The sequence below is a fragment of the Coptis chinensis genome, chromosome 3, assembly GCF_015680905.1.
Source record: "Coptis chinensis isolate HL-2020 chromosome 3, ASM1568090v1, whole genome shotgun sequence".
In the NCBI taxonomy this organism is placed as follows: domain Eukaryota; kingdom Viridiplantae; phylum Streptophyta; class Magnoliopsida; order Ranunculales; family Ranunculaceae; genus Coptis; species Coptis chinensis.
Window position 1 is genome coordinate 73,833,725 of NC_141458.1, and position 13,977 is coordinate 73,847,701.

The window sequence follows — 13,977 nt, forward strand, 5'->3', positions numbered from 1 at the left end:
TATTATATACTCTTGGAATTGCAAATGTCAAGAACTGGTTGTTATATAAAGCACTGATAATGTGTTGTTGTAGAATTGCATATCTTAGCATTTGTTCATATATGAAGAACTAATATTTTACGGTACCATGTATGATATATTGTAGAACTATATATGTCAGCAACAACTTATTGTTTTTCTGTTGTGCTTTACAAATAGTGAAGTGGGATCTTAATTATATGCTTTGTTATGTACTCTGATTAATCTAAAACATATTACTGAGGAGGTTAGGGTGGTTGGGGATAAACTCCAGAGTGAAATAAGGACTAGCATGGAAACAATAATTCAAGAGATTGTTCATGGTGGGTTGAAAGGTGGTATGGAAAGTTCAGAGGTTGAGGTTGTGAAAGGACCTAGAACAATGGGTAGAAGTTTAGAGGTTGAGGGTGTAAAAGGACATAGAATAAGGGGTAGAAGTTTAGAGGTTGAGGTTGTGAAAGGACCTAGAACTAGAAGGTCAAGGAAGGCAAGCAATGCAGATGATGATGCTATACTGAAAACACCAACAAGGTCTACCCAAAAGAAGGTTGACTCAGAACCTAAGAAAGGGAGTTTATCATCTTCTAAGAAAGTTACCTTTGATATTTCTCCTCATTCATCATATCAAAGAAAAAGAGCATTGGACAAGGATCAAAGCCGTGAAGTTCTGGGAGATATACCTACTCAATATGAAATAAAGAAAAGGAAAGTGGTCAAAGGTTGTGGTTCCCGAATTCAGCCATCAAGGGCAAGCAAAGATAAGGCTATAAAGGCTAGCGAGGCAAAACTTGAAAAAAAAAGAACATCAAATCATTGAGAGAACAAGGTAGCGGGAGATTAAGCTTAAGGAAGAAGAGAAACCCAAACAAAGGAGAAAGTTGATCTAGGTTGATTTAGATGAAGATGAAGATGTTGAACAACAACAAAGAAAGCAAAACGATTCTGAGTCAATTGCTGCAAGTGTTTTGTAAGAGATTAGTGAGGACATACCAAAGGGAACATCTGAGGGGATGGAAACTGTTATTGGGAAAGAGGATGAAATGCCTAGTGATGACTCTATGGACATGGAGGTGTTAAAGGGTACTATGGAGCTAGAGGAGAATGCAAAGGAGGGTGGCCAAGAATCTGTTCATAAAGAGGGTGGGAAGGACCTGGTGGGGGTAGAGACTGCTATAGTACCTTATGTTGAATCTGCAATGCTTGACCATGTACCCTTTTACTCTCTTTTGGCTTGTACTTTAGTATTTCCTCCTGTTAATTAATCTTGATGGAGAAGTAGTCCTGAATAGAGAAATGGAAAAAATCAGTTTTACTTCTTTATTCACTAGAAGTGCAGAGCTCACTAACATAATCGAATTGCCAGCCCTATCACCATCTGAAGGAGCAAGCACTGAAGATGTTGTGGTATCTGTTGATGATGTTCTGAACAGTGTGGGTCAGCATGATGATGGTGATTTGGAGGCCCCTGATGTGGTACTCATTCACATTGAAATGGAGATGGAAATGGATACGAAAACATGAAGAGAGTGGTCTTAGAAGGAGGAGGGAAAAAAACTAGGAAGAGAAAGTAATAGTTTATGGGAAGAGAAAATAGGAAAAAAAATGTGACTCATTAATCAAAGTTGCTCTGTCATCAATCTTTCATAAGAAAACAACTACCGTAGGTGAGGTAAATGTTCTCAATTATTATTGGAAAAAATTAACTAGGAAGCAGGATCAATAGAGCTCTCCGAATATTAGAGTACGTATTTGGGTACGATCAAGTCATTTTAGTGCATAATTTTCATTCATTACAAGGAAGACAGTGGGTGGATGGTGAGATAATGAATCTACTATCAGTATTTTTCTCTACAACTATCAGCAACTATGTATTAATGTGCAGAGCAAAATACTACATAAAGTTAATTATTACTAATTACTATATGATTCTTTTCTAGGTTCTCAGCTTATATGTTAAGCTATTGATCAGGTGGTATAAGTAGTACTATAAGGAACATGCCATTCCAGAAGAAGTGTATACTGTTGTGGAGGATGTTTACTTTGATGTAAGTTTTCTATGCTTCAATACTAAGTTTTTTTTTGAAGCTTACTTACTATTCTTCGTTAAGTTTAATAAGTTTCATCATGACTTTCTTGATGTAGAAATTCATCAAGAGAGTATTCGATATTCAAGAAAAAGCTATAAGACCCAAGTTTTCGAGCTGCAAGCCCAGATGAGAGACTGGGTAATGATTTGTAACATACAGATGAAATTGTTAAAGAGTATTTGGACCCCTTTGAAGGAAGGAATAGAAATCAACCGCACCCATTAAAGGGTAAGGGAGTGCTCTTCAAGTTCATGGTAGTTACTGGATTGTTGATGTCTTTAACTTTAAAGAGTTGAAAGTGTGCACCTATGATTCTCTTGGTGGAAACCAAATTTTGATGAACAACTGGCTTTGGAGGGAATGATTCCTTATGTGGTCAGGTGTGTTGATCCAAGCTCAACTGTTGATTTGAATGCATCATATATGGGCTCGTGAATTTGTTAATGTCACACAACAACCAGATTTCAACAGTTGTGGGTTGTATTGCCCTGCCTTTACAGATAGTCTTCTCAGAGGTATTCCTAAGAGGGTAAACCATATTGACATGTAACCATTTAGAATGCGGCTGAGGATTGGAATGGATATTATCTCTTATGGATTAAATCCAGATGAAGTGGCTAAGAAGAGCAAAGAATTCGAAAAGAGGTTGACATAAGGAAGTCAGCAAGATGGAAGCAATTTTGAAGAAGGATATCAACAAGTGGGGAAGGAATGTGAAGTTGCTACTGACAACCAAGTGGACATTGGCCAAGAGCAAGAGAGGACCAATGATCCCCTTCAGTGTGAGCAAGAGGAGAAGGGTGTTGTAGATGCTACTGAAAGGCAAGTGAACATTGGCCAAGAGCTAGAGAGTCAAGCCGATGTAGCTGGAACTAAGAAAGAGGCCAAGGATGTTGAAGTTGCTACTGAGAACCAAGTGGACATTGACAAAGAGCAAGAGAGTCAAGCAGATGCAGTTAGAAGTGAGCAAGTGGGCAAGGATGCTGAAGTTGCTACTAAGAACCAACTCGACATTGACCAAGATGAAGAGAGTCATCATCATGCTGCTAGAAGTCAGGTACAGGCTACAGATAGTGAACATGCTACTTACAACCGAGTTGACATTGCCCTAGAACAAGCGAAGTATGTTAAAGTTGGTGAATAGAAGGATGGGAACACTGTTGAAAATGGTGAAGATGGGTCTGCTGACCAGTAGGAGAACATACCTAAAGAAAAGAACTAGGGGACAGTGAATTGCTGACATATGATGCCATTTAAGACGTCAATTAATATTTTTGAACTTACGTGTCTCATTTTTAGTGTTTCGTTTTGATAAACGGAATGTTTTGGTTTACTTGTTATTTTATAAGGTTTTTTGGGATTATCCGAAATTGAATCTGAAATCATTTTTTTTATACATTATACATTGCATGTTGCTGATAGAAGATACATCTTAGGATGTCAGTTCCTACATTTTAGATTGGGATTTGTAGTCCAGTTTTGGCGGGAAACATTTGGCAGGAATTGTTTTGAGCGGGAGCAATTTGGCAGGAAAATGTGTGTTTATAAATACAACTTTTGCCATTTTCCCTTAACATTTCTCTCATATCTTTTTCTTCCCAATTAAAAATGAAAGCTGGTAAAGGATCTAGCAAATGAGTTATTGATAGTACACCCTCAACTGACAATCCTAAGTGTTTCAATTGTGGGGAAAGTGATTGATCATTGGAAATCCAGTTGTCCGTGGGCAAACTATAAGTGTCCTAGATGCTATAGAAAAAGTATGAGGTATGGTAAGAGTAAGCATGAGTGGATCTTAGGACAAAGGCATCTCTCATGCAAGACTCAATTATGTGGGGTTTTATTTGGATTGATCTAGGAGGGGGAGGAAGTGATCAGAATGAACAAACTGTCAGTCTAGTTGGCAAAACTTCTCAAGCATCGGCTGGAGATGGACAATTAAAAGTTACTATTAATGGACCAGTCACAATGAAAATTGAAGGAAGTGTTAGTGATGTTAGAGAATAAGTGTATGTTGTTGCATTAATTTTATATTATTTCTTTGGTACCTTACATAGTGAATCTTATCTGTTATTGGTAACTTCAAGAGACAAAGCACCTGCCACTTTATAAACATCAAAATACCATTATATCGATTTCCAAACTTACATAGTCACTGCAAGGTCAATGAAAATCCAAATAACTTAACAAGCGGAATTGTTGGCATAACATGTATATGTAGTTGATGGTTGAGTCAAATGAAGTCTTTGTTGGTAAAATCTGGCAGAATCCCAACTGAAAAGTCAATCAAAGTAGCTTTATCTGTTAAAGCAGAGCATGTTGCTCTATTGTGTCCAAGGGCACCACAACGGCTGAACCTTCTCCTTTGCATTGGAACACCCTCCCCTTTAAAACGTTTCCTCTTCTTTTGGGTCTAGCTAGGCATTACCTTATTTGTGGGAGGATGAACCATGATTTTGTAACTTCCCAAATGCTACTGTTCTTTACAGTTCAAAGGTGTCTAGTTCTCTCGATAGGTATCCATCATCGTTTTGTTTAAGTAGCATGGCAAGCAGAAGTCATACACACAGAACCAAGCATCGTTAATCGCTTTCATCGCATGGCTGCAAGGAATACCAACATGTTGGAAGAAACCACAGGTACAACATTTATTTATTAGGTCAATTGTAATCGTGCGCTCTTTGCTAGTAATCGAGTACACGTACTCACTAGCCTTTATTGTAATGAACGACCGATTGATATAATGAGAGGAAATGATTACATCCTCAGCTAATTTTGTCAGCTTTGTCTTCAGCTTTGAAGCTATAAACCGATAGTCATAAAAGTGCCTCATAATGTTCAATCGAATACCATTTAACAGATATGTAATTGGCATATCTCGCTCCGGCAGAATCATCTTATTCCAGCTCTCATTATGATTTGTATAACAAATTCCATACCTTCTCGTTTAGCATAGGAAAATGACCACTGTTCCTTAGGAATCTTTATTATTTTTCTGTAATCTTTACTATCGCTACACCAAATGCAGCACATGATTCTTACAAAGTTAGCTTTATCATAAGTTTTTGCTGCGGCTTTTACTCTCCCTTTGGTGTCATATTTGCTGGCATTGTTAGAGATATGTTGTGCACAAAAGTAATGGAACACATTTGGAAGGATTTTTAGCACGGCCTAGAGAATGCTTGCATGCCTATCTGATAATATAACAAACTTATCTGTAGGACCAACTACAACATCTCTGAGTTTTTGAAGAAACCAATCCCAATGTTCATTGTTCTCTTTTGGGACTACACCAACTGCAATTGGAAAGGAATGGCTATCTCATCAACACCAAGAGCAGTTAGGATGACATACTTGTATCTACATTTCATGAAAGTTCCATTGATCATAATCAATGGATGAAGGCACCTTTTGTAGGCACGAATAGTTACACCATAGCTCACAAACAAACACTCAAACCTGTGCTCGCTTGTTATTATTATATCAGTGTGGCAATCTAGATCAATTTTCTTCAGTTCTTTAAAATAATTTGGCAACATCTGGTATGATTGGCTGAAGTTTCCCCTTATGTACATTGAAACAAAATAGACGAACTGAGGTTACATAAGCCTAGCATTTACTTTATTAGTTGCTGACAGTTACAACTCACTTAGCTTTTCTAACGCCATGACAGTTACAAGTTAATCGAAAAGATAATAAATGAGTAAGTTCGGCAGATCCAAGAGTTGGCTGACCCGGGCTATAGCCCCCCCTAACTTTGCTCAAAAATAAAATATATAGTGGTAACTGTTCACCCCCAAAAAAAAAAAAAAAAAAAAATAGTAGTGAGAAATAGTGATCCCCCTCTATTGGATAATCCTGCATCCGCCTGTGGTAAGTTGCCCAATTATTTAGTATAAAAATATATGCTCTTCGTAGTATACCCAAACTAAAAATAATACTTTGACCTTACATATTCCTACCAATTGCCCTCGTAGTTGCTGACAGTTACAATAGTACTCTGACCTTTTCTAACGCAATTTCTTTAGCTCTTCCCACAACTTTATATGTCACATCAGTTAGTTGTGAGTGTTTCACCTCCAGCTGCATGTTCTTTGTAGTAAATTCTTCGTTGTCCCTAAGCTTGGACATAACAATTTATGAAACCCACTTTGCGTCTGCTTGTGAATTTTTTTGAAACAACCTTCTCTTGTGCACAAGTGTGTGCATCTCTAAAAGTTATAACAACCCACATATCAGACCTAGTCGCAGGTTTTGCATACAAATGAAATGGATAGTTAGTTGCCTTACACTTCATTACCACCTTCTGGGAGGTAGTATTGCAACGACGCAAATCAAACATGTGTGCAATTGCATAAGATTTCATGGCTTTCACGAGATCATCTCAGTGGTGAAATGCTGACCTACTTTAGGGAGTACAAACTTCAACCCCTACTACAACAGAACATGGTTTTAGCAACGCCATACCCCATCGCTAAAGGTGCCTTTGAGCGTGGCAAAAGATCTGTCGCAACGCACCAGATGGCGTTGCAAAGGCGTTGCTAAAAAGTGCGTCTCAAATTCTCAAATGCAACGCCAAAAGTGGCATGGCAAATGTTCTTAGTTTGTTGCGACGCTTGTGGGCGCTGCTAATACACTAATTCCGTTGCTACTTCATTTATGAAAATTAAATTAATTGCAAAAAAATTTCAAACTATTTGCAACGCTTGACGTCGCAAAAGAGAGCTTGTAACAACTAGGATGACATTGCAAAAGTGATACATTTAGCTACACAACTAGGCGTCACAAAAGGCAACCTTTTGCTACACTATTTCCATTGCGAAAAGTTTAAATATTTGGCTACACAGTGCGGGAAGTTTGAATATTTAGCTGAACATTTGGCATGGCAAAAGACGCCTATAAATTTAGCCACACACCAAGTGTGGCAAAAAATGTCTACGTTACGGTAGAATCAAAACTTTTAGCTACACTAAAATTGTTGCGAATGATATAAATCCAGAAAAACACACGCTTTATTTGGGACGCATTTAACATTACAGATTGTGCAATTCATACATATACCTATATATTTCCATTTACATAATCCTGCCCAAAACAATTTTTATATAACACATCTGTAATGCTAAATCATTCAATACAAAAGATCTTAAAGAATTCACATAACTATTTTTTGCAAAAAAACATCATCTCACATAATCTTAACAACGCTCAACTAAATTTAGACAAATTATTCAAAACTAAAATTCCACAAATAATGTCTATAGCATGCTAATTTGAGCAGCATCCACTCGAAGCTTCTTCTTGATTCTACTACTTCTGGCGGCCGACCAATTTAGCACAACAAATTAAAAAAAAAATCACTTAAGTAAATTTATTAGAAACATTAATAAACCTAAAATACACTCAAGTTGGCAATGTATGTGAAACTATGCACCTCCTATATGAGTAAATTGGTGCCCATAGCCAAAAACTTAGAAAAAACTTATCAAAGTTATAACTCAATCACATTCATGAAGACACAGATCAAATAAGAAGACAAAAATAGCCAAAAGCTAATAGATTTTGAACTAAATTGTACATGTAAATGCCAAACCATTAAAAAACCTTGTGTCATAAAATTATCACCAATGAAACAATAAAATAAGCAAGGCTAAACATCAAGTAAATCAAGCAAACAAGCTCAATTACAAAAAGTAGTTCCAACAGATGGCAGAGTCAGATGTAAAGGTATCGGGCGTGGGATGCTTCCTGTATTCTCAAAATAAAAGGTGGGTTTTCAGGTTTTGTCCTCTTGTCTATTTCTAGTATCTTTTCTTTTTTGGGTTCTAACTTGTCGAATGCTAATATGAAGTAGGGACGACTTCCTGTCTCTTCGAGTCATTTTACAACCTTCAATTTTCCATGCAAAATGTAAAATTCTAACAATCTGGTTATTTTACAACCTTCAATCAAGCATGCAAAATGTCTAATTCTAATAATCCAGTTATTTTTCTTTGGCAATATGCAAATAAAAGTATAAAACTCGGCTGAAGCCTTGTCAAACAATGTCTCCAAAAACTAGTTGTACATGCATTGTAGAATGTCCATACCTTAACATTATAAATGCCAATTTTCCCATCAAAAGAGGACGCTGATATCAACCCTGGGATCTTTGGATACCAATGAATATCAAAATTCTAGTTGGTTCTAGGAGTAATTCACATACTATCTGCACCAAATTTAATACAAAGCCAATATTGCTGACATCAGAAAACTATAGCCAAGTGCGGACAATAATGTTAACAAGAATCTAGGAGCACAAATGGTTGAATAACGAAGAGTCAAAAAAGAAGTAGCACTAAATATGAACGCCAGTCAAAACATTCCCACCTCTCCTGAGATTGTATCCCAGCAAATAGTCCTATTGTCTTTTGCACAGGTTAGCAAAAAAGAGTTGTCGATCGGACACCATGACATTGCGATTACACCTGGTGTAGAAAATAATTGGATAAATATGGTCAAGATGTTTTTATTTGAAACAAACACATCCAATTATATGAAGAGAACTCGACATTGCCACAGAAATAGCTATTCCAGATTTTGATTAAAACAAAGCACCCAAGTTTACCAGCCAAGGAAAACACACATAATAAAAACTTAACTGACTTAAAAATATAAATGAAGAAAGAGAGAAAGAAAGCAAGAGAAATTTTGTATACATATATAGCCATCCAAGGTTAACTCGCATATCAATATGACGACAATATTTTCAAGACTTATTTTTTTATAGTATAACTTTATTCCTAATCCTTTAAATTCCCTTTTCCCAAGTAAAGGCGGGAATTGAACCCTAGAACATGGGCCCAACCTCCCAAGTCCTTACCAGTAGGCCACTGGAATTAAATTAATTGGAAAAAATAAATAATAAAAATGAAACAGTGATGTCTCATACCTTTTGTGTGGCCCACAAACTCCTTCACTGGTGATATTGTATTCCTCACATCCCAAAGCTGTGGGTAAAGATCAGAGAAACATACCAAGCTAAGTACACAGAATCTTGAAAACCAGGTCATAGATAAGATAAATGTCAAGAGAAGCGTACTATAAGAGAAGGTGAGCTATCGTCATCGGATGCAACAATGAGTTGTGTGGCAACATCCGGATTCCACTGCAAAATTGAGCACCATCTTCGATTTGAATCCGCAAAGTTGTTAATGACACAAAGATCACAACCAATCATGCAATGGAACATAAGATGAAAATTTGCCAAATATATTTTCCAGTCACAAGTTTGTATCTTGCCTGATCATTGGCTTTTGCCGCTTTAACTCCCAAACAACTGAAATACCAACGGTATAGCCATATTCAAAAATAAATAATATGCATTGAAACTAAACTGACACAGAGGAAAAAGAGTAAGAGTGAGAGTGAGTGTGAGAGAGAAGAAGATGTGTGAGTGAGAGTGAGTGTGAGAGAGAAGAAGATGTGTGAGTGTGTAAGCTGCTCAACCTTGTATGGCTTATAATGTATAGAGCCTTAAACCTCTTCTTCCCAGAAGAAGATGGCACCTCAAAACAAACAACAACAACAATCATCAAGCAAGCACCGTCTCTATCTTCTTGATGCACTATACTGTGAAGAAGAACGTTTGGAAGAAGGAGAAGAGAGTGAGTGTGAGAATAGTAATGTTACTAATGAAACAACAAACCCAACTACTTTCTTATTAGAACAAGACTTGTTTTGGGAAGATGAAGAGGTTGTATCACTCTTTTCTAAAGAAAAAGAACCCCATCTTCTTATTAACACAAGTAACTTCGATATTGACTCAAGTCTTGTTTTAGCTCGTAAAGAAGCTGTTGAGTGGATGTTAAAAGTTGACACACACTATGGTTTCTCTGCACTCACTGCAGTTCTTGCTGTTAACTATCTTGATAGATTCATGTCAAGCCTTCATTTTCAGAAAGATAAGCCATGGATGACTCAACTTGCTGCTGTAGCTTGTCTTTCTGTTGCTGCTAAGGTGGAAGAGACCCAAGTTCCCCTTCTCTTAGATCTGCAAGTGGAAGAAACAAAGTATGTGTTTGAAGCTAAAACTATTCAGAGAATGGAGCTTCTGGTACTTTCTACTCTTCATTGGAGGATGAATCAAGTTACACCACTTTCATTTCTTGATCACAAAATAAGGAGGCTTGGATTGAAGAATAATCTTCATTGGGAGTTTATGAAGAGATGTGAACGCGTTTGCTTAAATGCGTCATTCTTTGATTCGAGGTCCGTTTGTTATCTCCTTCGTACTTGCTACTGCAACAATGCTGCATGTTATCAAGGAGGTTGAACCTTGTAATCCCACCGAGTATCAGAACCAGCTTATGGATATCCTTAAAATCAATCAGGACAAGCTGGATGAGTGCAGTGCTCTTATCTTGGACTCTACTTCAGGAGATATCAAGGAGAACTAGAATGTGAGCTGCACTCGTAAGCGCAAGTATCAGTTTGAACCTAGCAGCCCAAATGGAGTAATTGATGCGTCTTTCAGCTCTGATAGCTCGAACGATTCGTGGGCAGTGAGTTCTTCAGTATCTTCTTCTCCAAAGTGTCTGTTCAAGAAGAGCGAGAATCCGGGGAGCTCCGGATGCCATCGTCTTCTTTCAATGTCGTTCGCGTCGATGTCATTACTAGTCCTCGTTAAGCACTCTTTCTTTTCTTATTATTTCTTATTCTACCAAAGCATCCATGCTATTAAGAATTGTGGTTTTCATCATATATGTTCTTCAAGTGCAAGTCAAATTTCACCATCTCTGCATTTCTAGCCAATCCTAATTCACATGTATGAGAAAATTATTGGAAACTTCTCCCACCATCACTAGTTTTAGAGAATAAAGAGAAGAGGGAGATTGGAAAGCGAGAGATGTGTGGCATTTGACTTGGAAAAGAATGACAAAGGATGATGAGGGAATGAACTATTTGATATAGTACACTATTATGTCTCACCATTATTCTTATTTATGAAAACATGCATTAGTAAGAATTCAAAGAAAAAAAAAAAAAAAAAAAGCCCGACACACAATTATCAATATACAGAAATGATAATGTCTTCCCTTTCTCACCTGTGGTACCATTATTAGAAGTGGATGCTAATATATGGTGGACCTTATGATTCCATGAAAAAAATGAAATCCAACACAGATCCAACACTCGACAATATTTCTTTGTCAAATCGCAAGCGTTTCATCTCGACGGTAATCATTTCGAAAAGGAGGTCGAACTTCGGTTGGAACAACAACATGTTCAACTTGAAGATACCGATTCCATTAAAATTTACTAGAAATAGCACGTTCATAAGCTAAGTTATTGACGACTGACCAAGTGGTGGTAAACCTTTGAACAACTAATAATAGTTAAAAGCACTATGTGTAACAATAGTATCTGATGATAGGGTGATTACAGTTTCCCTAAAGCACTCTAGTTGCCTAAACAAAATTCCCAAAAGCACCCCAAAAACAAAAACACAAAACATAAAAAAGACAAACAAAAATGCCGAGCCTAGCTGAAAATTTCCCATATTGTACTTGAACGATATTCAATTTGAAAGTCCATATTTCTGAATGATACGAAAAATTTGTCATTCTTGTAGTCTCAGCAAATGGGGTGCGACTTAATAGGTATAGGAACAAACAAATTCTGGGTGTGGTGAACAGTAACATAACTCTCCTCTTTGCAAGTCAGTGGCGGAGGGGACTTAAAAGGTATATACAGCAAAGTTTTGGGTGAAAAGGAATAAAAAGGACTGCTGATGAGTAACAGTGCAAACGCAGAAACGAATGCTCTCTCTCTCTCTCTCTCTTCATTCTTAGGGTTCCTTCACTACTTGTTTATTTCATTCTCGTTTTCTTTACAAATTTGCTTTAAATTGGTTCTCCTTGAATTCTATAATAGATAGAATTTGGCATTTTGTACATTTAGATCCAATAAGCAGTGTAGCTCTGCAAGTTAGTTTGTCAGGATTAGAAGATCTACCTAGGTTTAAGACATAAGGATATGGAAAAATTATACGAAACCCTATAAGCCACTCCGGTAAAGCTCATTGCCATTAATATATAACTAACTAGATACTCCATTACGTACAAAAGAGTCAAATAAGTTGAGCTTCAGACGGCAAAAATCGGACAAAGATGAAATTGTTGTCAATCTTATAGTGCATGCATCAATTGAGAAATAATGTTGTTTTGTTACCTTGAGTGGTGGGAAATGAGTAGGTTCTGCTGGATTTGCCAGGTCCCAAATGCAGATTTCCTTCAAACACCGGATGCAAGAAGGTTTGGCAAATTGGTATTGAATTCGAGACCACGAACCTTTAGCCCAGAGGTAAGTAAAAGTGTGAGGAAATCAAGAGAGGATGATGTAGGCAGGGTTATGAAAAACTTACAAGGCCTGTATGCTTTGGAAAACGTCCAACAAGAGAACGGTCAACATCCTGTGAACTGCAGGGATAAACGTTTATTAATTGATTAATTATTATTAAGTAAGGAATGAATTTTGTAGTTGTTATTGAAGAAACCCTAAATGGATCCCGATATAACAGGAAAACAATGGATGGATCGGTTGATGGTAATATAAAAATCATAATAATAAAGGCATTGAGAGATAGACTACCGAATGAGAGAGAGGGGATTCCAAATGTTGATGCTGCCATCGACGAGACCACCAGCAATGAGACCAAGAGAGAATTCTTCGGTGGTCCCAGATCCGGCCTTGCCCCAGCAGAGACGGTTGAATCTAATTGTACGTGAAACAACGGATTCTTTTAATCGAAAAAAAAATTTGGAACTTTCAACAAACCCAAAATCAAAACTAACGTTTTTCTGGTTGTGGGAGATTACCTTAAAATCAAAACACCAATCCCAATCCTAGAACCGAAAACAAAGTTTTTTTTTTTAAAAATTTAATATGTAATATGAAAAAAAAATAGATTGCGAAATATGGAAAGCTTATATGAATTATCTTAAATGTAGAAGAAGACTACCTTAATTCGGGGGTGGAAGATTGAAGCCACCTAGCAATAGCAATATTTGCTGAAGAAACTAAAGAGGGGAGTGAGCAGTTGGAGAGAAGAAGTGATTTTAGGGTTTTTTTTTTTTGGTTATTCTATTGTTATTTCTATTTTCAGTATTTTGTTATTTTGTTCGAGCCAAAACCTAAAAGAAAGCCCGCAAAGAAGGCTGTGAAAATTGAAAGAGTCCAATTATGACGCCACAATCGCCGCAACAAATATATACCAAATATTGAGAAACCGTAAATATTAAATCGACTAAAGCTTATAGCAATGAATACGGCGTTGCAAATAATTCCATGTATTGTCGCAGCGACAACTGCGTTGCCAATGCTAAAATTCCTAAAAAAAATATTTGTTATTGTTTCTTAAAAATAATAAAAGCAAGCATTTGTCACGGTCTAGGCGTTGCAATATGTGAATGCAAGTAAGTCAGGCCTTATGGAACGGAAGACATTTAGCAGCGCTAGCTGGCATTGCAATATATGTGTTTTAGCAACAAATTTTTAGCGTGGCAAAAGGGTGCGCTGCAAAAGAGCCCTTCTGTTGTGGTGCCCTAATTACAAGGATTTACAACCTCACTTTGATTCGTAGGGATTTTTGGACTATGAGAACGACACAGAGGATCATATCCTTGATGTAGGTCTTCAAAATTCAAATCTTCAGCACCAAACACCATAACATCAACCAACATTCCCTCCAATTCGAAATCAATATCACCTTCCCCTACACCATCATTCACAACTGTCATAGGGTGTCCCCCCACAAATACTCTTGACTTCGGTTCAGAGTCGACCATATATCACTATCATCACGATCAAATTCTTCAACTTGATCATCATC

General features: G+C 37.1%; 1 long non-coding RNA gene and 1 pseudogene across 1 annotated transcript; one reads left to right on the forward strand and one right to left on the reverse strand.

The window, feature by feature from the left end:
• Nucleotides 1-9,206: 9,206 nt before the first annotated feature.
• On the forward strand, nucleotides 9,207-10,773 carry LOC147510758 (cyclin-D3-1 pseudogene; annotated as a pseudogene).
• A 1,691-nt stretch (nucleotides 10,774-12,464) lies between these two features.
• Nucleotides 12,465-13,216, reverse strand: LOC147510759 (uncharacterized). Its single transcript, XR_015216877.1, has 4 exons — nucleotides 13,108-13,216; nucleotides 12,965-12,991; nucleotides 12,738-12,860; nucleotides 12,465-12,565 (listed from the first exon to the last, which is right to left on the reverse strand). It is a non-coding gene; the product is annotated as an uncharacterized LOC147510759 (long non-coding RNA).
• Between the last annotated feature and the right edge of the window lie 761 nt (nucleotides 13,217-13,977).